The following is a 23,769-nucleotide window of genomic DNA, read 5'->3' as shown; positions in this document are numbered from 1 at the left end:
TGGATTATGTAGGCATTTTTTTAAGTGTGCATTACTCTAACATGTAAAAGTGTACTATTATTGCTGTTTGAACAGCAGGGTTGGGAGGGTGGCCTAATGGTTAAGGTGTTTGCCTTACAAACACAAGGTGCAGGGTACAAGGGAAAATTGGCTAGGCTTAAAATGGCTCACAAAGGCAGTTAGCTTAGTGCTAATCTATCAACCTATGAACACCAGTAGTCACCATATCGCCCAATTTAATTGCAAAGAAAGTAGCAGCATTAACAAAAAGAGTATTCAGTGGTGATGTCTGTATTTTTGTAGCCCTTAGCAGTCTATCTGAAATGCCAGCAGCAGATTTGTGTTTCATTTTCTACACTGATTGTCTCTGCTTGTGCATGTGTCACTGACCCCTTTGCTTCTCTAATACCCCAATTCACCAGCTATATCCTTTAGTCAACCAATTTAAACACTCTAATCTCTTTCTACAATACTCATTCTAACCTTCCCATTAAAGTAAAATTACAACAACAATGTAAAAGACACATAACCTCAGCTATCTCATAAGTTTGTAGATGTTTACAAGACTAACAACCACAAGGGCCTTTTTACACCTAGCCATGCCTCTCAAATCTCTGACAAGTTCTAGTATCCTTGATAAGTATAAACAGGAGCTTGGGAAATGAAACATTTACAAGCAGGGGGCCTGGGAGAATAACCATTTTCAGGTTGCCTATGTCCATTAGAGACATTAGGTGACAAACCAGGGATGTATTTCATGTTCCCCATTCATTTGCCCAAGTTACACTTGAACTGGGTTAGGGAGGATCTCTGCTTCACATGGATGGGGACCCTGTTCCAGAGACAGGGTAGTCTCTGGGATACATATCTCTCGCTCCAGCAGGTCCCATTTTTATCACAGGCAAGGTTTAATTCTTTAGAACAGGTAATTCTGGTGATATTTGTTTGTGGATGTACAGGAGGTCCATCAGGGTGGGGTCTGACAATGCCTTGTATGTCAGGCATGCATCTCCAACTACCACACTACATGAACTATAAAAAGACTTGTTGCAAAGACTACTGCCATATACAGTTCAGTACATGCAAAACATATAAAATCCACTGAAGTAATTATCACAAACATCCACTCTTCCCCTTTAATACTACCATTAATCATTGATTTCCCAAGCATTCACTTTCCTCATTTCACTCAAAAGTCTTCCTGTTTATTCCGACTCATGTGCTAACCCAGCTAACCCTAACCCTGACATTTATCCCTAACCCCAGCCCTCCACATTACCCAGTTAATCCTAACCCTAACATTTGTCCCTGACCCCAGTCCTCCAAATTACCCAACTAACTCTAACCCTGACATTTGTCCCTAACCTCAGCCCTTCACATTACCCATTTAACCCTAACCCTGACATTTGTCCCTAACCCCAGGCCTCCACATTACCCAGCTAACCCTAACCCTGATATTTGTCCCTAACCCCTGTCTTTCACATTACCTAGCTAACCCTAACCCTGACATTTGTCCCTAACCTCAGCTCTTCACAATGCCTTATAAAAAACTTTCACTTACAATATCACTATTGCGATGTAGTATATCTGAAAGCACTGTTAATGTTTTTGCTTTTTTTGTTGTTGTTGTTATTAAGTTCGGCTTTCAAAATGGAAAGTGTTTTTTTTTTTTTTTTTTTTTTTATGATTGGTGTAGTTATGGGGATTTTTTTTACTTTTGACATGACAAACTTGAAGTGATTTTTATCACTATTTTAGCATGTTGATGTTTTTTTTTATTTTTAACATTCGATTTTGGAGAAGTTCAGTTTTATTTTATTTGTTTTTTTTTTTGAGGTTTGCCCTCCCAGCTGTTTTACCTTTGCTAACATAGTTAACATAAATATATATATATATATATATATATATATATTTTTTTTTAGGGGGACAAGCCCCCAGCACCCCACATGGGGGACTACATTTTGCCACACCTCCACAGCTATGTTTATATACTAAGTCTAAGATTGCCTAACAGTAAGGAAAGAACATACTTCTTGAACTTGCCATTGTGAGATCTCACGCACCACTTCTGGGATTCAGAAAACTTTTGTTGTACTTGCAGAAGCTGTTGTGGCCAAAAGTTGCAGTTTCTGAGATTATGGGAAACGTGATTCAGAGATATGTTTAGCTGCAAATGAGGAAGATCTAATTATTGGCTAATTTGCATGTCTTTGAACTGAATGAAATTACAGACAATAATAAATAGCACTTTTCTGCAGTAATTTTCATTGGTGACCCATGCACTATATTGGGGCAGGTACACCTTACATTCACTCTCTCACACACACAAGCAGACATTTGCACGCATGCACGCGTGCACACACACACACACACACACACACACACACACACACACACACACACACACACACACACACGCACTCGCTCTCTCATCCATCTCCGATTTTACAGAATGTCCACGATATTACCTTTTAATTTTGCCTTGGTTCTTATTTGTCTTATTTATCATTTTATACTACTTCTTGAGAAAATGCTTTGTGATATAAAACTTGTTATTGTAGTAACTTTTACGTGACATAGTGTAATATTAAAAAACATGTCCCTGGTGTTGGCTAGTGTTTCAGGCTTTGTCTGGAAGTTTTGAGTGAGGTTATTAAGACTTCTGACAGCCACCCTGCAACACATGCACACACATACACACACACACACATGCACGCACACATACATACACACAGTCACCTGCTATCATTCACAACTTTGCTGACACCAATAGACACAGTTACACAAATGCTCCCTCACCCCCAGCACTAGTTTTCCGTTAAACTTCTCTACACTTATCTGCACTGACATCTCTCCCATTTACTATAATGGGGGAATCACAGCATTTTGGCCGTGTTCATTAACATGGCCAACCATGCTAAGTTATATAGCTGAGTGATTCTCTGAATTGCACAACTGCATATCTCCCAGAATGCCTCTTAGCATGTAGGATGGCTATGTGGACAGCTTGACGTGGTGATCCTATTGAGTGTTTAGAGTCACTTTGGTGGACCTGTCCTTGAATCAGCAAGGGCATCTACCAATGGTTTTCCACCCATGTTAGTGATTACCGCTGGTGATAGCCTTTACTGAATCCCAGCCTATATATTCACCATTCTGACATTTGTTCCAAAAAAACATAAAAACATTCCCAGTCTGAATATGACAAAAAAGGCACTTTGACACATTTGGAAGCATACAGCAAATTTTCTTTTACCACTCACCCTGCTAACCAGGAGCTAAAACAAAATAAAACACTGCTATAAAAGCACTGACTTGTGTCAATAGATTTTTGCTGTTTATCAGCTAATAGGCCTCATGCATCAAAAATACACACAATACAAAAAACATTCCTAGTCTCTAATTATCCCTACATTCTCACAGCTGGAGCAATAAGCTACTCTGATGTATCAATGAGTTCATGGTTATTAATCACAACAACAAAAAGGCTGTAAGAAAGCAGTACATTTTTCAAAAGAGCATCATAAACACATATATACTAAGCACTCAGCTGTGCACCCTGGACATCAGACAAAAGAGTTATGAATCCCTGAAGTTACAAACTTCATGACACCCATGCAGACGGGAACTGAAAGTTCGACTGCTGAGTCCTACAGTAAGGCACTGTACGAGCACATCCACTCATGCATGAATCGCGCCATCCCAAATAGAACCAAGATGCACTCCTCCAAAAAAAGGAAGCCAATCTGGTGGTCCCCTGCCATAAACAAACTTTACAACAAACAAAAGAAACTTTTGCAGAAAAGAGGAAAATCCCAGGATGCAAAAACCTCCCTTACCAGCCTCAGTAAGAAGCTGAAATCCCTCATAAAATTCTCCAAAGCTAGTTATGAAAATAAAATTGCCAAAGATTACAAAGACAACCACAAGGCATTCTATAACTATGTCAAGAATCTAAATGGCAATGCTCAGATCTGCTCTGAGCTACAACAGAATGGCATTAAATATACTGATCCCAAGGATATTGCCAATATCCTGGCAGATCGATTCAGTGCCAACTTCACACCCCTCTCACCCCCTAAATGGCCCATCTCAATACTGGAAGATTTCCAAATTCTAGTAATAACGACCACACAGGTACAAAATGCACTCTCCAAAGCTAAGAATACAGCATCCATAGGACCAGATGACATCCCGAGCTGTGTACTACATGAACTATAAAATGAACTGGCAACTCACCTAAGTGTCATGTTTAATCATACCCTCACCTCAGGCTTCGTGCCCACTGAGTGGCACACAGCTACAGTTATCCCACTCCACAAGGAGGGATCCACCTTGGATACCAGGAACTACCGCCCCATCAGTCTGACGAGCCTGATCTGTAAGGCCATGGAATGTATTAGCATGGAACTTATAAACAAAGACATTGGCAACCTTAAAACACTGTTTGGGTTCATGAAGGGCCAATCTTGTCTCCTGAACCTGATTGACTTCTTCAAATCAGTCTCTAAAGCCATGGACGAGGGTAAGGCAGTCCACACAGCCTATCTGGACCTTGCCAAGGCCTTTGACACCATCCCCCACTCTGGAATCATAGATAAACTTACTAAGCTGGGCATTAATCCCTATGACACTCAATGGGTTGCCAACTGGCTTACTGACAGAACCCACACTGTAAAAGTAGCTGACTCCAAATCCAGCTCCAGACAAGTGACAAGTGGAGTACCTCAGGGTTCAGTCCTGGGACCACTCTTGTTTGACATCTACTTCTCTGAGGTACAGGCCAACACTAAGGGACTCTGGCTAACAAAGTTCGCAGATAACTGCAAACTGGGAGCCCATATTGAATCCCCAAGTGATGTGGATATTCTACAAAAGGGCCTTACAGTAACAGATACTTGGTGCCAGAGCCATGGGCTCAAGCTCAATGCAAAGAAATGTATAGTTATCCCCTTTGGGAAAAAACATGTACCCGTGAATTACCACATAGGTGGCAGTACACCAAAAGTGTGATAAGAGACTTAGGGACACAGGTGGACAGTGGTATCAACTTCAGTAACCACATCGCCACAACAGTCAGGAAATCCTACTATGTGGCACACCTCATCACAAAGGGCTTTTCATCCAGAAAAAAGGAAGTCCTTGTCCCACTGTACTCATCCCTCATTAGACCCATTATAGAATACAACGCCCCATTTGGTATGTACCTCTCAAGACATCTGCAACAGCTGGAAAGGCCACAGAAGTACCTCACAAAGAGGATTACTGGCCTCAAACAAATGCCCTACACTGACCGCCTCAAAAAACTCTGGCTTACTCTGTAGCATATCGCCTCCTCCGAGGTGATCTCTCCCTAACATATAAAGCTATGTCAAACCCAGAGCTGTTGGACATGCTACACCTAAAGAAATCCCAATCCCTCCAAGCTACACACTCTAGGGACCTAAACCTTGTCACCACAATAACAGGACACGCTGGCGGGATAGATTCCTGTCCCAGAGACTTCCTATACTCTGGAACAAGCTACTCATCTATGTCAAGCAAAGTTCTTCATTAGCACTCTTCAAGAAAAATCTTGATGAGTGGATGGGAAATAGGAAATGCATCCCGGGGATCACTTCTCTGTCTCTGCTGGACAGTGGCACAGGAAAATAACTTTCTTGGGTGGCGTAAGCTATTGTACCTTGCTGGCTAGACTTACATAGGCCCTTGGACCAATAGCCTAGTACCTACCTATGAACCTATGAACCTATGAACAACTGGAAAGGCTGCAGAAATACCTCACTAAAAGAATCACAGGCCGAAAGCAGATGCCCTGTGATGACTGCCTTAAAAAACTCCAGCTATACTCTTGCATATCGTCTACTCCAAGGCGATCTCTGCTTAACATACAAGGCCATATCAAACCCAGAGCTGTTGGACATGTTACACGTAAAGAAATCCCAATCCCTCAGAGCCACATGTTCCAGGGATCTAAACCTTGTCATCACAATAAACAAAACATGCTGGAGGGATAGGTTCCTGACCCAGAGACTCCCCAGACTCTGGAATAGACTGCCCATACATGTCAAGCAGAGTGCCTCTTTGTCCCTCTTCAGAAGGAACCTTGATGACTGGATGGGAGGAAGGAAATTCACCCCGGGGATCATGTCAGTCACCCTGCTAGACAGAGGTTCAGGAAAGTAAATAGTGTAGGAAGAAATAGCCAGGGAATTGTTATGGCTAGGCTTGTATAGGCCCTAGGGCCAATAGCCTAGTACCAATCTATGAACCTATGAACCTGAATTCAAAAGATAAGAACAAGGATATGGCACAGTTCTCATCATTTGCACATGGTGTTGTTGTGGGGCAGAAGGCCAAGGCTGACACAAAAGTAGTGAGTGTGTTTGAGTAAGAAAGAAAGGCAGGCAGTAATGTAGCTAATTATCAAATGACTAATGAGCCAGAATGACCTACAGACCTCGCAAATGCCTCATGTACCTGCTATATGTGTGTGTCCATATGGGCACCTGATGTAAAATGTCTGTGCATGTCTCCAAGAACACAGCCAAGCTCTGTGCTAGCTCTACACCCTGTCATGTCAGACAGGTGTAATCCATGCGTGGTAGAGGTATCAGTTTATTGTCGTCACCCCCGATAGCAAGAACTGGCTCTGCCAGGAGTTGCACTGGCATGTCCATTCCCATGGTCAGATGTGCTGGTGCTAGCCAAACGTTAACGATGTCTGTCAGACAAGCTTTCCTCATAACTACACCCAGGTCCATGACCCCATGGGCTACTACATCTACATGTGGAAACCTCAACCACTGATGGAGCAGTGAAAGTAGTGCCACTACAGGAGCGGGATCAGGCATGGTTATGTTGGCTAACAGCAGATGATGATGCTGAACTACATCCACATGGATACTGCTCCCCTCCCAGCAGACGTTTCATTACAGAGACTGCCCATTCCATTGTGTCATTCATCTGATCCATTGAATAAGCCACACGGCAGAGACAGTCATGCACATCGGCCTGTGCCACATCTAGAACCCTAAGCATGACCATAATGCCTGTGCCTCTATTATGGCCCTAAACATATATCGAGTGTCATGTAATGACACACTAGGATCAGGTGAAGAGTGGAAAACAGGCCTCCTCTGACCACCCTACCAGCCCTCCTGTGTGGCACTTTGCCACACTTTGGCTATTGCCAGAGTCAACTGTCACTGAAGCCACAGTAACCACACTATCCTGATCAAGTGTGTCACCTTCAACCTGTCTAATATCTTAGGGTTCAGTGGAATGGGTATCTATAGGCATACGGACTGTGTCTGAATGAAATACAGGGGATGGGTGAGTCACAACCTCAATGTCATATCCAACCTCTGCACCCCCTGATTGTGCCTCTGTTTGGCCACCATCATTATCAGAGCCTACCAATACACCAACATAATTTGGTAGGAGTCCTACACTTCCACTGTCAGTATAACCTGTGATAATAAGCAACAAAACAGGAACTAAATTACTACTACATTAAATATTAAACCAATCTATAAAATAACAAAGTAACACTGGTTGCACAAATGCAGATCGTACAGCAATACAGAGACTCATTACAGCCACCTCACACATACAGATCATTTATATATCTAAAGAATGGTCATTAATAAGCAAATAAACATTTCCTTACTATCTGCAGCTGTCTCCACACTTTGTAGGGAGGGTGGTCATGGAAGAAATGAAGCAAGGGAAGGATGGCAATTAAACATCACAATGGGAGTAACACAGGGAGACAATGAATAGACAATCACCTATATGCCCTGTAAGAAATAACTGAAACTGAAACTTTTCTGACACATCCACTCACATCCATGTGTACTGAACAACTATCATATAACTCTATCAACTTATAAATAGGTACAGAAAAGAAAATTCCTGGGAAGTATTGCTCAAATTATATATTTTAATATACAAGCAAATATAAAACTTGCTATATGTAAGCTTATCTGGAAGCTGCTCCTGGAATACACCAGCCACATCAGCACTGACATCAAGCATATGGCATGCAGTTTCCACTGAGCTGACTGGATCTCTGACAGTGGACAGCAACTCTTCATTTGGTGTCAGTGGGGGTTTAGCCAGCTGTTCTCGGGCAACTGCAGCTGCTTTCTTCTGGGCTGATGAAGTCATATCAGTGGCTGATGACACACCTAATCATTATTTCTGCTGTGAATTCCTATTGCATTACATACATACATACAAATATTTCAAGCATGGGCATTAATGCCCTTCTAGCTTGCCAATACACCAAAACAGTTGTTCTCATAATAAGTGTCCAGGCCGTTGTTAAAAATATCTAAACTATTACTTGCTTTAATGTAATTAGGTAGTTTGTTCCATGCATTGGCTGTTTTGTCAGAGAACCAATTAGTACACTTCTCATTCCTATAGAGTCTTCTACATAGGTTGCCTAATGATTCTCTAGTACTTTTTGATAACCCCAAACATTTCCAGAGGTAGCTGTCTCTAAATGCCCTATATACCTGAATAAGATCTCCTCTAGATATCTGTAAGAGACACTGTACAAGTTCAGATATTTTAATTTTCACAGCCATGGATGCCCTTGGTATATTTCCGCTGTACTCTTTCCACTTTACACATGCTTGTTTTCTTAATTTCCATATTGTTATTCGATACTCAGGTTTGGGTCTAATGTAACTTACAAACAGTGACTTAATTTTTTTGATTTCATAGACTTTATAAATCTTTTTATACAACCAATAGTTCTATAACTATCATTAACCAATTGGTTGACATGATTAGAAAAACTCATAGCTGAATCTACCCATATACCCAGGTCCTTAAATGAGTCTACAGTTTCAATGACCGTGTGCTGTATTACATATTCACCTTTCAATTTATGTCTCCCAAATCTCATATGCTTAGTTTTTTATGTATTTATCAGCATATTATTCTCCTGTGCCCAAATGGTCAATTTAGTCAAGTTATTTTGCAGACATGCCTTATCTATAACACATGTAATCATTTTACCCAATTTCAGGTTGACTGCATATAGACTGTAGAACACCTCAGATGAAAAAGTTAGGTCTGAAAGATACAATCTAAACAAGTAAGGGCCTAGGATGGAGCCCTGTGGGACACCCTGATTGTAATCAAGGATTTCACCTGTCCAGTTGCTGTATGATACTTGCCATGTCCTATTTGTAAGCCATACAGCTATCCATCTTATCAAGAGTTTACATCAATACCTTGTTGTACTAATTTATTGATCAGTGTTTTGTGTATGTCCCTGTCAAATGCTGAAGTTAAATCTATATAAATTACATTACAGAAGAATTTTTCAATCATAGCTGTTATTATATTGTTATAGAACATCATGTTACAGGTGGTAATAGATCTGTTTTCAACATATGCATGCTGATATATGGTTTCAAGTCACAACCTATTCAGTTCTGACAATAAGTTATCCAATATTACCTTCTCCATTATTTTTCCACAACATGAAAGTAGACTTAAGGGTCTGTATGACTCTGGGTTTGTCAAACTACCCTTTCCATTAAAGACAGGCTTAATAAGAGCATGTCTCCAATTTTGAGGAAGCTGCCCATATTTATATAACTTAGTGAATAATAGCTATAATGGTACTGTAAGTTCTTGCTGAAGTGTTCTCAGGTCATTGTTACTAATTCTGTCTCCTCCCTATGCTTTGTTTGGACCCATTTTGCTCAGTTCTTTTTCAATAAAATCTAATTTGATTCCAGTATCTGGAGTTAACTGGATGTCACTCGGACAACTTATCACCCCTTTTGTGGAGACAAACTGTTTTGCATAAGATTTTGTAAATATATCTATAATCTATTGTGTCTGAGAATAAATTTTAGAATCTGCACACAGTTTATCAGTTTGGGCGTCTTTACTCCTTCCACATCTTATGTATCTATAAAAAGATTTCCTATTATGCTCAATATGTTTATATACATTTTCTTCTAATTTTTCTTGATCTTGTCAAACACTATGCTTAATCTGTTTGTCCAGCTTGTTTATTTCAGTTTTCAAAGTTGTAGTTTGACCTCTCTTCCATTTCTTATATTTTTTGTCTCTCACCTTAATCAGATATCTTATTCTTATTGAAATATATCCCCCTGATATTGTATGCCTAGATCCTGATGTTAAACATTTTTTTGATTGTTTGCACTCAATTTCTCTTTCAAAACTTTTCACATTCCATCTGCAGTTTTTCCACTGAACACCTTACTCCAGTTAGTTTTGCACAGTGACTGTTTTGCCCCCATATAATCTGTAATTAACCTTTTGTGCATTGGCTTAGATTTCAGTTTGGCAGAATTATCTAGCAACAAATTAACCTTTATAACCCCATGATCACTGCATATCAATGGTTGTAAAACTTAACTTGAAGTTAAAGTAATTTCATTGGGAACACAAACCATGTCTAGTATGTTCCGTCCCCCGGTAGGTTTTTTTACAGTCTGAAGCAATTGGTGTTCCTGAATACACACTGTTAATAATTTCTTTACTAACATTGTTGAATCAATATTATTCCAGTCTGTTTCTGGTAAATTTAAGTCCCCATGGCATTGTTCACTAACTGGTTCCAAATCTGCATTATGGAAGCCATATCCCTACGTCCTCTCTTAAGCAGAAAGACTCTGTGGTGCCCGAAAGCCTGAATTATCACTGCATCTTCAGAGTCACCGAAAGGGAGGTTACATGGATTTGTAGACTTGGGTGCTATAATCCTATGTGACATAAAACACAGAAGGATAAAGCACATAAATATTACATAACTAGTTGTCTGGCTTATGTACACATTGTCAGCATTAAGCTGTGGAAACATTTTTATTTAGTAAAACTGATGTTTATGTGGTTGCCCCATCTCTCCCTCACACACAAGCCAAGGACTTTAATAACCAAGGAATACTATTTGAGTAATGTATTATGTTTCCCTCTGAAATATCAGGATGCATACACATTTTCAGCAGAAAAGCACTTGAAACACACTTTTGTTCTTACAACACATACTGGTAGGTGTCTTCTCCACTGCAAAATAACAAAAGAATTCATTGTATATATGCTTTCCACAAAATGATCAGGATGTGTGTACATTTATAATAAAGTCAATTTATGATTGGTAGTCACTTCCCACTGTGGCCACCACTCCCCTGGAGGTGGTCCTGGGCCTTCTCAGAAACATAACACCTGTGTCAGTGACACATACATTGCATTTCTCTCCAATAGCATAGAATATTGTGAAATCAAATTGTAAAAAATAATAATGGTGTTATAAAAGTAGTTTATAAGCTATCTGCAAAATGTAAATGCCTGCCAAAACTCCATATGACAACAGTGAATTACTAAGAAATGCATACAGATAAAAGTTCCATTCTCCCCTGGATATATAAATAGATTTGCAACATTTTACTAAATCTCAAAAGTATTTGAATAAAACAAGCATACTTTAGTCAAATTAGAAGCCTTTTCTACAGATAAATCACCCTCAAAAGAATATCAAATTTCTTCTGTCCAAATACACAAGTCTCCTCACCTTCAAGTTCCCTAGCTACATAGTCACCTTTTTATACAGTGTAGATTCAGCCATCTGAGCATGGTGAAGAAGCAAATGAGGTGTGAATTCATTAGCATTGCTGAATACCAAACTTTTGATTTTGTGAAGCAGATGTAAACATAGTATAGGATTTACACCACTGTTAGTTACTAATGGTTTGCAAGTGTAAGGGATTGGCGTGAGAGCGAAGGCAAACACAGCAGCAATTCAGACAACCTTCCCTGCAGTTGGGTGTGTCAGTGAGGATACACTTCCAAAGTGTGGACCTATAGCACACATTTATTACAATTGTTCAATAATAGGCAAACTCTTATGTCTGTTCTGAAAAATGTCACTGTCATGTATTTTTATCAGTTAAAGGAGAAAGATGCACAATGCACTATAGACTGCATATCTGAGATTAAGGCTGAGATGAAGGGAAGAATGAACAAAAAACAAAGAGAAGACAGAGCTGTGTTCACGCAAACATATTCATAAATGGTTGCATGATCACTCATTGCACTAAATACATAAGCCACACATGTACAACCAACTGACAATGTACAAGTTTATGTCATGCTAATACTGTAGAGATGTGAATTGCTTGTATGCACATGATATGATTGCTGCTGCAAAGTTGTGTTTACGGCAGATACAGAGAACACACTCCCACTGTGTTATGTACTTTCATTACCATGACAGTTTCAAATCCAGAGCTGTGTAATTTTTTTAACATGTGTTAACCTGTTTTTCTTCTTTTTTTTTTACTGTTATTAATATTTGCGCGGCATCCGGCTTAGTGCACACATGGTGAACCGTGTAAATATTCAAACATTAATTTCAGTTGCCTTAGGAAGTGCAATCATGCTTAGCAGCATTGTGCAGCGGTCAGAAACTAAGATAAATATGACAGCATTAATTACACATGTGAAACAACTGTGTGTGTAACACACCTTGTAAAGACACTGAAGCACATAGGACATAAGATAGGTAGATCATGGTTTGAGTTTCACATTTGTTTACTGACAAATTATAACATTCTTTACAAAAATCATGTGTATTAGCTGTTGCTTGTAAAATTTGGTTGTTGATCACCTGTGTGCAAACCAGATTTACTGCAGACAAAAAAGAAACATTGTTACTTGTTTCACCTTCCTTTGTACAAACACACTAAGTGGCTTTGTCCAGTTGTAAGCACTCTGGACAGTACTGAGTGTAAAAAACATATCTGTTGCTTAACTTTCCCTGTGGCACCATATTTAAGTTCAGGTCTACAACACATGTGAGCTAGGGTTCTAATCCAGCACACTTCAATTTTTTTTAAATTGTGTTTCACTGTAATTTATATAAAAAGCAGCAGTATAAAGATAATTCTAATGATAACTATGTTTAGCAGGTTGACTGAGCATACACATGATATCATATGAATTATATGTGTAACTGGGAGTATCGTAACAATTATGGTTCTGTAATTATACATTTTTTCTGCCATGAGATGGACTTCATATTTAATTGACAGTCATCCACACAACTTAGATAACACAAGTATAGCTGTAAAACAGAATGTATTGTGTGGTCTGACCCAGAACTCAGAACTCTACTCTGAAAGTAATACAAGCATATGCACTTCCAGGATATTGTCATACATTACTCCTGCATCACACCTGAGAATGCATAAACCAGGACCTTGTCAGGTCACACACATATATGATTAATTAAAATATAGCACCACTCACTCTTTATTGTGTATGTATAATTAATGGCCATATTTGTCAAATACCGCTTCCATGGCAATGAGGAAAAACACCTATGTGGAAGTATTTTTTCTTTATTTCACATAGGTTTAAATCCCACATTGTACAAATATGTGTCCCACTAAATATGTCTCAAGTCATAAAATTGATCCCACCAATTCAGGTCTTAAAAGTCAAGTCATTTAACATATTAGTGTTGATCAATGGGCAAACATTTGTCAAGTATAGTAGCAGACAAGCCATAAAGTAATGTCAGTTGTCACATTATCCTTCCTATTTCATAAACTGCCTTCCTGTCTGTTTGGCAATGTTACTTTCAGAGTACATTTGCATAAATGTGGTTGGCATGGTTGTGCAGGTTTGTGGAATGGTGGTAAAATGCAATATCACAAATTGGTGGGAAAACACTTCACCTGTTGTTGGATGGCCTGAACAGACATAGCAGCAGCTGGGAAGGATGGTGTCCAACTCAGGGCTCAAAGATGAAGTGTGGAGGAGTCAAGAATATTCATTGCACTTCCCATAAAGCACTACAGCCATTGGCTACTTCAGGGGGACTACACCGGGTCTCAGGAAAAATCTGAGGCTGTCTCCCATGTGACTGGCATTCCACGCACTGGGAGCAATGCAAACATCATTATAACAACCTGAAATGTTGCAAACAGGCAGAACTGAACTAGTGGCTGGATGAGTTTAGGCGTGCTGACATCCCACAGTTGTGTAAGTATACAGAAAAAGCAACATTAACTGATATGGAAAGTTGTAGATAGCCAAGACTGGTATGCATAATGCGTTCCTGTCTCTTTTTCTCTCCTTCTGTTTTTTTTTTTCAGCTGCTCATGAGATTTAGGCAAACAGGTAGGTGCATGCTAAACAATTCGAAAGGCTCAGAGAAGCAAAAGAAAGATATGTCATGCAGTACAAATGAACATGGTTTTATTAAAATGATTGCTCTTCGATAAATTACTAGCAACTTAAGGCATGCATATCATAACTGTAAAAGCAATCAGCCATGTTTTATCATATAGCTCAAGGTAAATGTAGGGGGCAAGTGTAATAGTGTATTCAGATTCGGTGGCTTCAATTCCCACTAGTAACAAATACATTCTAATTAGAAAAATGTCATTATTTAATATTAATTTAATCAAAATTGGCATAAATGCCATGTTGTTAACGTAATCTGTATTATCTTTAAAAGCATATATACATATTGCAAGGACTATTTTTTTTTAATTTACATCACTATTTTTGATTTTGAAAGATCTATAGCTAATAAAATACTAAAAAAGTCTCTCTTTTTGAAATGTGCAAAAAAAATGGACACCTGTCCCACAAAAAGAATTTTGTCCCATACATAGCTCTCCATTTCACATATGTGTTTTCTCAATGCACTTGATTTGGTCCAGTTGGCTATACAACATGACTGTGTTGTTGTTACCCATATGTGTTGTGGTGACTGTCAAAATTCATCCAATTTTCTAGCCATGTTCACATTACACTATTAAACAAGTGGATAGCTATGGTTCTTCCCTACTTTCCCCCTGCAAATTCCTATACTGCTTCCCTTAGTTCATTACCCTGCCTGACCTCCATTTCACCACTTTCCTATCTACCCCATTTTCGGACATTTAATCTGTTCCCAAAACAGAATCACACATCACACACATGGCAAAAATAACCCCTAATAAAGCCTTCACTTTTTGTTCTCTGTATTTGTGCAGAAGTTGACATTGTGCACCAATGCTGACCGGTGGTGAATGGCTCTTCATCCCCTATGGGAAAAACTGAAAACTGATGGCTACATTAATCCAGTTATCATACCACAATGCTGCACTAAAGGAACACAGAGCTAAAGCAGAGTGAAGGCAATAGTTTGAAACATTTACTCTGACAGTTATTTAGACTGCTGGATGTACAAAAATGCTAATTCCTGTGTGGAGTATTGACATAAATCATCTGACAGATTTTTCTTATATAGTACTTCGCTGTAGTCATTGCTTCTGACAATTTCAGGAATTACCACATTTACTTATGTAACACCACCCTGACACCATGTGTAAAAAAAATTAATTGAGCTGAATTTGAACCCTGTGTTATTTGTGCTCTGAACATGAGTTCACTGCCCTTACACCTGTTGTCACAGAGAAAGAGAGGCAGCAGGTGTATTTTTTATGCTCCATACTGTCCAAAGTGCTGACGGCTGAGCCTTACCACTTAACCTCTTTGCACAAAGGAGATCAGACTAATAGAAATATTTAGAAATATTACTATTTTCTCATTTAAGCAGAGAACTGTGTTTGCCCACCTTTTAACTCAGTGCAAATGGGGAAAGCAATGGCAGCAGTTCTTAATGTCATAAAAGTTATGACACAACAATTACAATCCTAATTACAGTATGAACACCATAGTATCTGTCAGCTGTTTCCCCCATAGGATATATGCATAAGTGCTTTTCAAGTTCAAGTTGTATTCACTAAATGTGAATTTTGCATACGTAAACACGTTGCCATTGATCACACAATCAGTTTCTCAGCGATGAGCTATGTAAAGAGCTGTTTGGCATATATTACTATGCTTATTGCCCAATTCTTCATCCCATCAGAAGGCATTTAAAAACATAATAATAGGAAATGTTGTTGTTAGTCACTGAACACATATTTACTCAGACTCATGTGTGCCTTGCACCCATGCACTTGAAAATGGCTATGTCAGTAATAGGTCTAATGTCAGCTACAATACAGAAATAAAGAGAACAGCTGCATTTTTACATTTGTTAAAGCTTTATACTGACACTAGACATTGAAAATGTCTGATACATGTCTTACTGTGGATATCAGTGGATATCAGTTCATCACAATATGAACACTGTGGGCTCTGTCCCAGTCAACTTTTCCCAGTAAACAAATGTTAAATAAATGAATAAAATAAAATAAAACACTTATATTCATGATGTTTACAAAATATGTGTGTGTGTTACCGAGTGTGTTATGTACACAACATATTGAGAAACAGGTGCATGTATGTCTTAGTTCTGCAACATGCATTCATGACAGCTTATTGCATGTAGGTTAAGAAGCTGTCTTTTTAAGTATTTGTACACAATGCAAGCAGAAATGTAAATCCAAAATCTGCACTTTTCACACCAGTCTCATAACAGTATATGTTACCTGCAACATAAAATGATTATGTCAATCTCTATAAAGACTGCTATGACAAGGAAAGAAATCATACTTCATTGATGGTGCAAATGTTAACCAATATGCTCATCAGCATGAATAAATAGGTAGGGGTTCAAATTCCACAACAGTCAAATTGTGTGTGTGCCTCTATGTGTAACTGTGCATGTGCATAATAACATAATAATAACATAATAATAATAATAATAATAATAATAATAATAATAACATAAGAACAGCATGATTCTGTGTCCTAATGATGTGGCATTTTCATTACGTACTGTGTTCTCTAGTTTGTGTAGCCAGTTAGGTAGGGGCTGTAATCTCATAGCAGTCACTTTGTGTGTGTAAGTGTGTGTGTGCATAATCAGAAGGGCATGAGTCTGTGTCCTACAGACATCACTCAAGTCATATTGAGAAAATGTTTTACATTCATACACAGCAAGTTCATGCAGCCCTCCCAATATCTTCTCCCCATCATACACCAGTGATGTAATCTGCTATAAAGTGTTCTGCGACAGTATAACAATCAGACTTGTGTCACAGTGCTTGTATTAAGTACTGTGTTATCTAGCTTGTGTAGCTAGTTAGGTAGGGGTTCTAATCTCACTACGGTCAACCTGTGTTTGTGTGTGTGTGTGTGTGTGGGGGGGGGGTTCAGTTAGCTCTCATTCTGGAGATAATTTTAGAACAGCATGGGAGACACTCCTACTAACATCTTCTCACCATACATTGAGGATGTCATCTGTTTGAAAGTGTTGTCTGACAGTATGAATGTCAGACTTGTGCTGTGGAATTTTTAGTAAGTACTGTGCTCTGTAGCTAGTGTAGATAGCTAGGTAGAGGTTCTAATCATATTGCAGTCAACTTGTGTGTGTACATGTGTGTGTTTATGTTTGTGTTCAGTTAGCTCTCATCCTGGAGACCATTTTAGAGCAGCATGTCAGATACTCCTACTACAGACACTGAGGATGTCATCTGCTAGAAAGTGTTGTCTGACAGTATGAATGTCAGACTTGTGCTGTGATGCTTGCGTTAAGTACTGTGTTTGCTAGTGTAGATATCTAGGTAGGTTCTATTCTTACTACAGTCAACTTGTGTGTATATGTTCATTCTTCTATCAGTCTCAAGACAATTTTAAAACTGCATGTGAGACTGCAGCTATGTCATGCACTCCTGTCCACTTTTTATTATCAACATACACTTATGATGTGATCCCCTGTAAAGTTCACTCTGACAGTATTATACTCAGATATCTATGTTGGCAATGGTGTTAATTACTGTGTTCTCTAGTTTGTGTAGGTAGATAGTTTGTGGTTCTAATCTCACAGCAGACTGTGTATGTTCATTCAAATATGAGTGGATGGACAAGTTTTCACCAAGATGTGAATCCACATCTAAGTGACACACTCCTCCCAACATCTTCTTCTCAGTATACACTGATGCTGTAATCCTCTATAATGTGCCAATGTAAAGTCAGGCAATTGTGGTGGTGCTAATGTTGCATCATATAGAATCCAATGCATATACCTACATAGGCCAAATGTTCAACTCTGACCTCATTCAACTGCTATGTGTGTGTGTGGTTGGGGGTATATTGCTCACAGTATATGAGCTTTTGAATTTTTTTCCACTTGAATTCCACTCAGGAGAACATTTAACATAGCCCCATGAATTCAAGATACCCTAATTCCCTCCTCCAACACGACATGCTCCCTGCTGAACCATGGAGGATGTCATCTCATAGATGTATACATATATACTGGACGTCTGGTTAATATTCCAGAAGACTGTCACCAGTAATGTGACATTTGGTTAATATCCCACAGGACTGCCAGCAATAATGTGATGTCCCACACTTAAAACCTGAGTCAGTAATTAAGGAGCCTCAATCCTCACCACTGACTCCAGTGTGGGAGTGTCACAGAAACTACTAGAGCACAGAACTCAAAAGAGTAAAATTCCACAAATTCCCTTAAGTGCACAACAGGAACATGCTCTATTTCCTGGGACTGGACTATATACCTCTGTCCACCCCAAATGTAATTCCTTATTATACACTTCAGAGCAATATGTTCCAATTTAAGTCCTCTGACTCACTTACACTGAAAAGAAATTTAAATTTCACATAGTCGAATACTTATGAGAAACCCAGATTTCCAGCTGTGTCCCCTCCCCAGTACAAATGGTAAATCCTTCCCCCAGACTCAGATATGTCCATGCGCCCTTTAAGGGGTGATCAATTATTAAAAATTAAATATCAAAATAAATGATAGCTATGACCAGAAACAGCCAGGCATTCGAGGTGACCTGGGGAGTATCAAACAGGTATAAACACTGCTACTAAACCAGCACAGCTCCTGATGGCAACCAGCAGGACTAAACGCCTCCCAAATACATGTATGCTTGTTCTGGAAGTCAAAGGCAAAAACAACAAGCTGCTACTAAGCCAACACAGTTCCTAATTCCAAGCAGCAGAACTAAACACCTCCAATAAGCACAGTCAGAGAGGTGAAACTCATCAAAGATAAACTCATCCAGATAGCCAAACTCACTGAAGCAGGTCTTTTTAAATTCCAAAGGGATAAGCAAACAAGACGCCAATAAACAAACTACTTCACTTGTTGTTTTTGCCTTTGACTTCCACAACAAGCAGTAGCAGTTTGTTTTTTTCTTGCCTTTGATCTTCAGGTATAAACACTCTCTAATCTCTAAAGAATACACATATTGTCCAGCCACAATATAACTTAATGAAAAAACATTTAGTAATAAAGTAAAATGATTATTAAAAAAAATAAATTAATAACTTTCAATAAACACCAGGATTCAATCACCAGAAATATACAATTAAACTGCAGGATAGAAGTCCATCATCTTAGAAAAACTTTATTTAAAACGTTCTAACCTAACTAGAAAATACTGTTACTGATCTAATCTAAAACATAACAGCAAGGCAAAGGCAGGCTTACAGTTTTTGGTGAGTCCTTTTTTGGGTATTCACTGCACAGCACTGTAACTGACTGCAGCTTTTAAATAACTGCCCTTCAATTGACTTCAGCAGTCTCTTTTATAGTCCAGGTTAATAGTCTCACCTGTCTTATTTTTGAAAATAACCATCAGTTGTTTGAAAAATCTCTTTTTCTTGTCAATCATCTGTTCAAATAATCACATAGCAACCAAGAACATTCTAAGGACATCATCTACTGATCAGCTGATTCTCCACAGGCAGTTTATATTTTAGAATCTCCCTCATAAACATGTGCAATTAGAAATGTATCAAAACACTGACAAATTCTTTAAACATTTTGTACAAACAGGGAAATACTAGGCATTTTAAAAACGTATTTACATTTTCACAAATAGACATGCTGTCATACAATACAAGTTAATCTGAGAATATAAACAAATCTCCTGCCAGACATGCTAACACAGATGACAGTGTTTTCATTTTCTTCACACATACATCGTGAAGCAGAGCCCTTCCAGGACCTTCTGCAAGCCATCTGCAGACCACTGGATGTGTAATTGCTAATTCTGTCATGGGGTGGTGCAGAAGTCACATATGGACAGAGGTAGTATGTAATACAATCTCATACATACACATATATGCAGATAACTCTACTATCTACCATCATATAGATGTGGCTATTTGGGTTTAAATGCTATAATAATGGCTAGAATTTTATTTGATGTTGTCCGTTAGCCTAGTAATGTTGAAAGACCCTATGAAGATTGTGCATGTCAATGTTGCTGTCATCCATATGTGCTGTATTGAGCTATGAATGTATGGTAGCCCTACAACAGTGTATTCCAAGCTGTGATTTGAGGTAATGTATTGATGGACACTGCTCCCATTTTATTACATGTTCCTTCCATAACAGCTGAAGTAATATGCCTCTTGAGGATTGTTGACATGGGACAATGCTACTGTATGTGTACTGTTCTCTTAGTAAGGCATGCATTCTTGTAGTGGAGTATATTAACATTATACACATTTCTCATTCAACCATCACTATCACACTTGCAGTATGGCACATGTGTGTATGTGTATACCTACCATCATGAAATGCCATGTGACATACAGCAATATTACATCAAACTGATTACATGGGCACATACACCTTGTTTCATCCACATATTGTAATGTTGTTATATACACAAACATATAACCAGGTCAGATTCATTTACAATCTTGGGGAATTCACTGTATTACCAACTGGGCTGCTATTAACAAAGATTATTCAGTTGTTGCCCAGCAGCATTGTGTGACTGTCAGCATTTGTGTCATTAGCTGTTCTGCATGCACCACATCCATCTCACTTGTAATGTGTCTTTATATGGTATCAGAGCCCTCGCACACACATTTGTAATGATAAACATTTAGGCACATGATGTGCAGCAGATGTAATGATGTGAACTAGGTAGAGTTGTAAGACTGTGTCAACATTTCCACTGTGTGTCATGTGATGCATACCCAAGGTTGAATTTGGCAATGTTGTCACAAAATGTTTTTTTTAAGTAAGTACAAAATCTTAAGGAGAATACACAGCTATGCACATGTACATGGTTGTGGATGCCATTATCTATACTCAACTGGAGGCAATAGACAAGCTGACAGATTTGGACTAAACTTCACCACCCTGACTACACTGCTTATCACACAATGTATACATACAAACATTACTCAGAATATTTTGTCAAGAGAGCAGCTCATCTTTATGCTCTCTAAGGCTAAAAACATGGCATCAATGAGCCCTGACAACATCCCAGGTTGCCTTATTAATAAATTAAAACATGACCTAGCAGACACAGTTGGATCCTTAATTAACCACATCCTCCATATAATGTATTTTCTGGAAGAATGATGGACAGCAATAGTCATATGTCTGAACAAGGGGGGACCATCACCCAATACAGGTAACTATAAACTCATAAGCCTGACTAGCCTCATCTGTAAGCCAATGGAAACAATCATTATTGACCTTATCAACAAGGACATAGGTAATTTCCCAACTGTGCAACCAACCCATTTTTATTTGTTAATGCTAGATCATGTCTGTTAAATCTTATTAACATCTTCATCAACAAGGCCATGGATGAGGGACAGAATATGCATCACACATAACTTGACCTGGCCAAGGCATTTGACACAGTTCCATACTCAGGTATTTCAGAGTAACTGTCTCAACTGTCCATAAACCACTATATCAAGTCGGTAGCACAGTGGATCACCAATAGGACACATACTGTTAAAGTGTGTGAATTCATCTCTAGCAAGAGGCCAGTGAACAGTGCAGTAACACACCGTTCTGTACTAGGCCCTTTTCTGTTTGGTATATAATTCACAGATGTCAAGGCAAACTTAGAAAACCTTTGTCCAACCAAATTTTCAGATGATTGATTTATAGATTCATAGACTGTTAATAAGCTAATGACTGGGGGGGGGGGTGTTCTATGCCTAGTCAAGTATTCCTGAAAGAATAGGACATTGAGGGACAGGCATTTATACACTACCTCTGTCCATAAGGGACATGGGTGCCAGCCCCAGTGTAAATTTTTGATTCCCATCCACTGGTCTAGGTTGTGCTTAAACTGGATAATAGATAAACTCAGTTTGGCATGGATGGGAAGCCTGTTCCATAGGATGAGCCATCTCTGGAACACATATCTGTCTCTCCAGCATGTTCTGTTTAAGTCACAGACAAAATTCAGGTCCCTAGACCTTGTATTTCTGGTACTATTTGACTTACAAATATGTGGAAGATTCATAAGTGTGCGGTTTGTGGATGCCTTGTAAACCAGCCATAGATCACCCTTCAGCAATCTATAGGAGACTGAGTAGAGGGAAAGGGGTTTAAGGTGCATTGCATAAGGTAGGTTTGCTACACCTTGTATTATTTTTGCAAGGAACCTCTGAGATCGCTCTAGTTGCTGCATATGCCTGGTCAGGTACATACCAAATGGAGCATTGTACTCTATGATTGGTCTAATAAGGGTAGAGTACAGTGGGATAATGACATCTTTGTACCTAGATGCCATGCCCTTACTTACAGCTACTGTCCACATGCTTACCCAGGTCCTTGACTCTTAGGGGTGTCTTATCAACATGGTAATTAGCTAGGATGGTTGACTTCCCAAAGGGTACAATTATGCATTTCTTAGCTTTGAGTTTAAGACCATGGCTTTGGCACCATTTATTAGTCAGAGACAGAACTCTTTGAAGAATGCTACTGTCTGCATGGGAGTCGATGATAACTCCCATCCTGCAATCATGTGCAAACTTAGTCAGCCATAATCCTTCAGCATTTGCTCCTATTTCAGAGACATAGATGCAAAAAAGGAGCAGGCCCAGTACCAAGCCTTGGGGAACTCTGCTAGGGACTGGCCTCTTTCTGGAGGCGGCCTCACCTATTTTGACATCCTGGGTCCTATCAGTGAGCCAGTTGGATATCCAGTGGGTGATAAAAGGGTTTATACCTAAATTAGTGAGCTTGTCTATAATGCTTGAGTGGGGTATTGTATCAAAAGCCTTGGCCAGGTATAGGTAAGCTCTGTGAACAGTTTTACCTTCATCCAGTGCTTTGGTGGCCCTCTCAAAAACGTCCACCAGACTCAGTAGGCATGACTTTCCTTTAGCAAAGTCAAACTGTGATGGGTCCAGCATTTGCAAGTTAACTGTGTCCTCTTTTATCATATCTATGATGATTCTTTCCATGGCATTTCATATGAGGCTGGTAAGACTTATGGACCTGTAGCTACCCGGATTAGTGGTTGGACCTCCTTTATGCAGGGGAATGACTGTAGCCATATTCCATTCCTTGGTCACAAAACCTGACTGAAGGCTCCAGCTGAAAAGTGATTCAAGTGGACCAGAGATGTCATGTTTCTTGCTATTTATTAGACATCCCAGGATGTTATCGGGGCCCATAGATGCAGTGTTTTTGGCCCTGGAAAGTGCATTGATGACCTATTCCCTAGTGATGGTTGGGGGGATTTTATTATGTGGCATTTCCTTTGGAATATCAAGGGGGAGAACTTTGAGCTAAACCCGCCAGCCAAAAAGTTGTCGATGGCCTCCGGTTCAGTGTGGGTGACACTATTTACAATAAGTTATGCACATTGTTGTGCATTTCCTCTGAGGTTATGGACATAGCTGTAGAAAGCTTTGTGGTTGTTTGCCTGAGAAGCTATTTTTTTTCTTCAAATTTAGCCTTTGAAGTTTTACGTAACCCTCTTAGCTGCCTGTTTAGATTGGTCAGAGAGATTTTAGTAT

Source organism: Protopterus annectens, chromosome 13.part0 (genome assembly GCF_019279795.1).
Source record: "Protopterus annectens isolate FY-2018-M chromosome 13.part0, PAN1.0, whole genome shotgun sequence".
Lineage (NCBI taxonomy): Eukaryota > Metazoa > Chordata > Ceratodontiformes > Protopteridae > Protopterus > Protopterus annectens.
The sequence above is the reverse complement of the archived record's forward strand: the minus strand, read 5'-3'. Positions refer to the sequence as shown.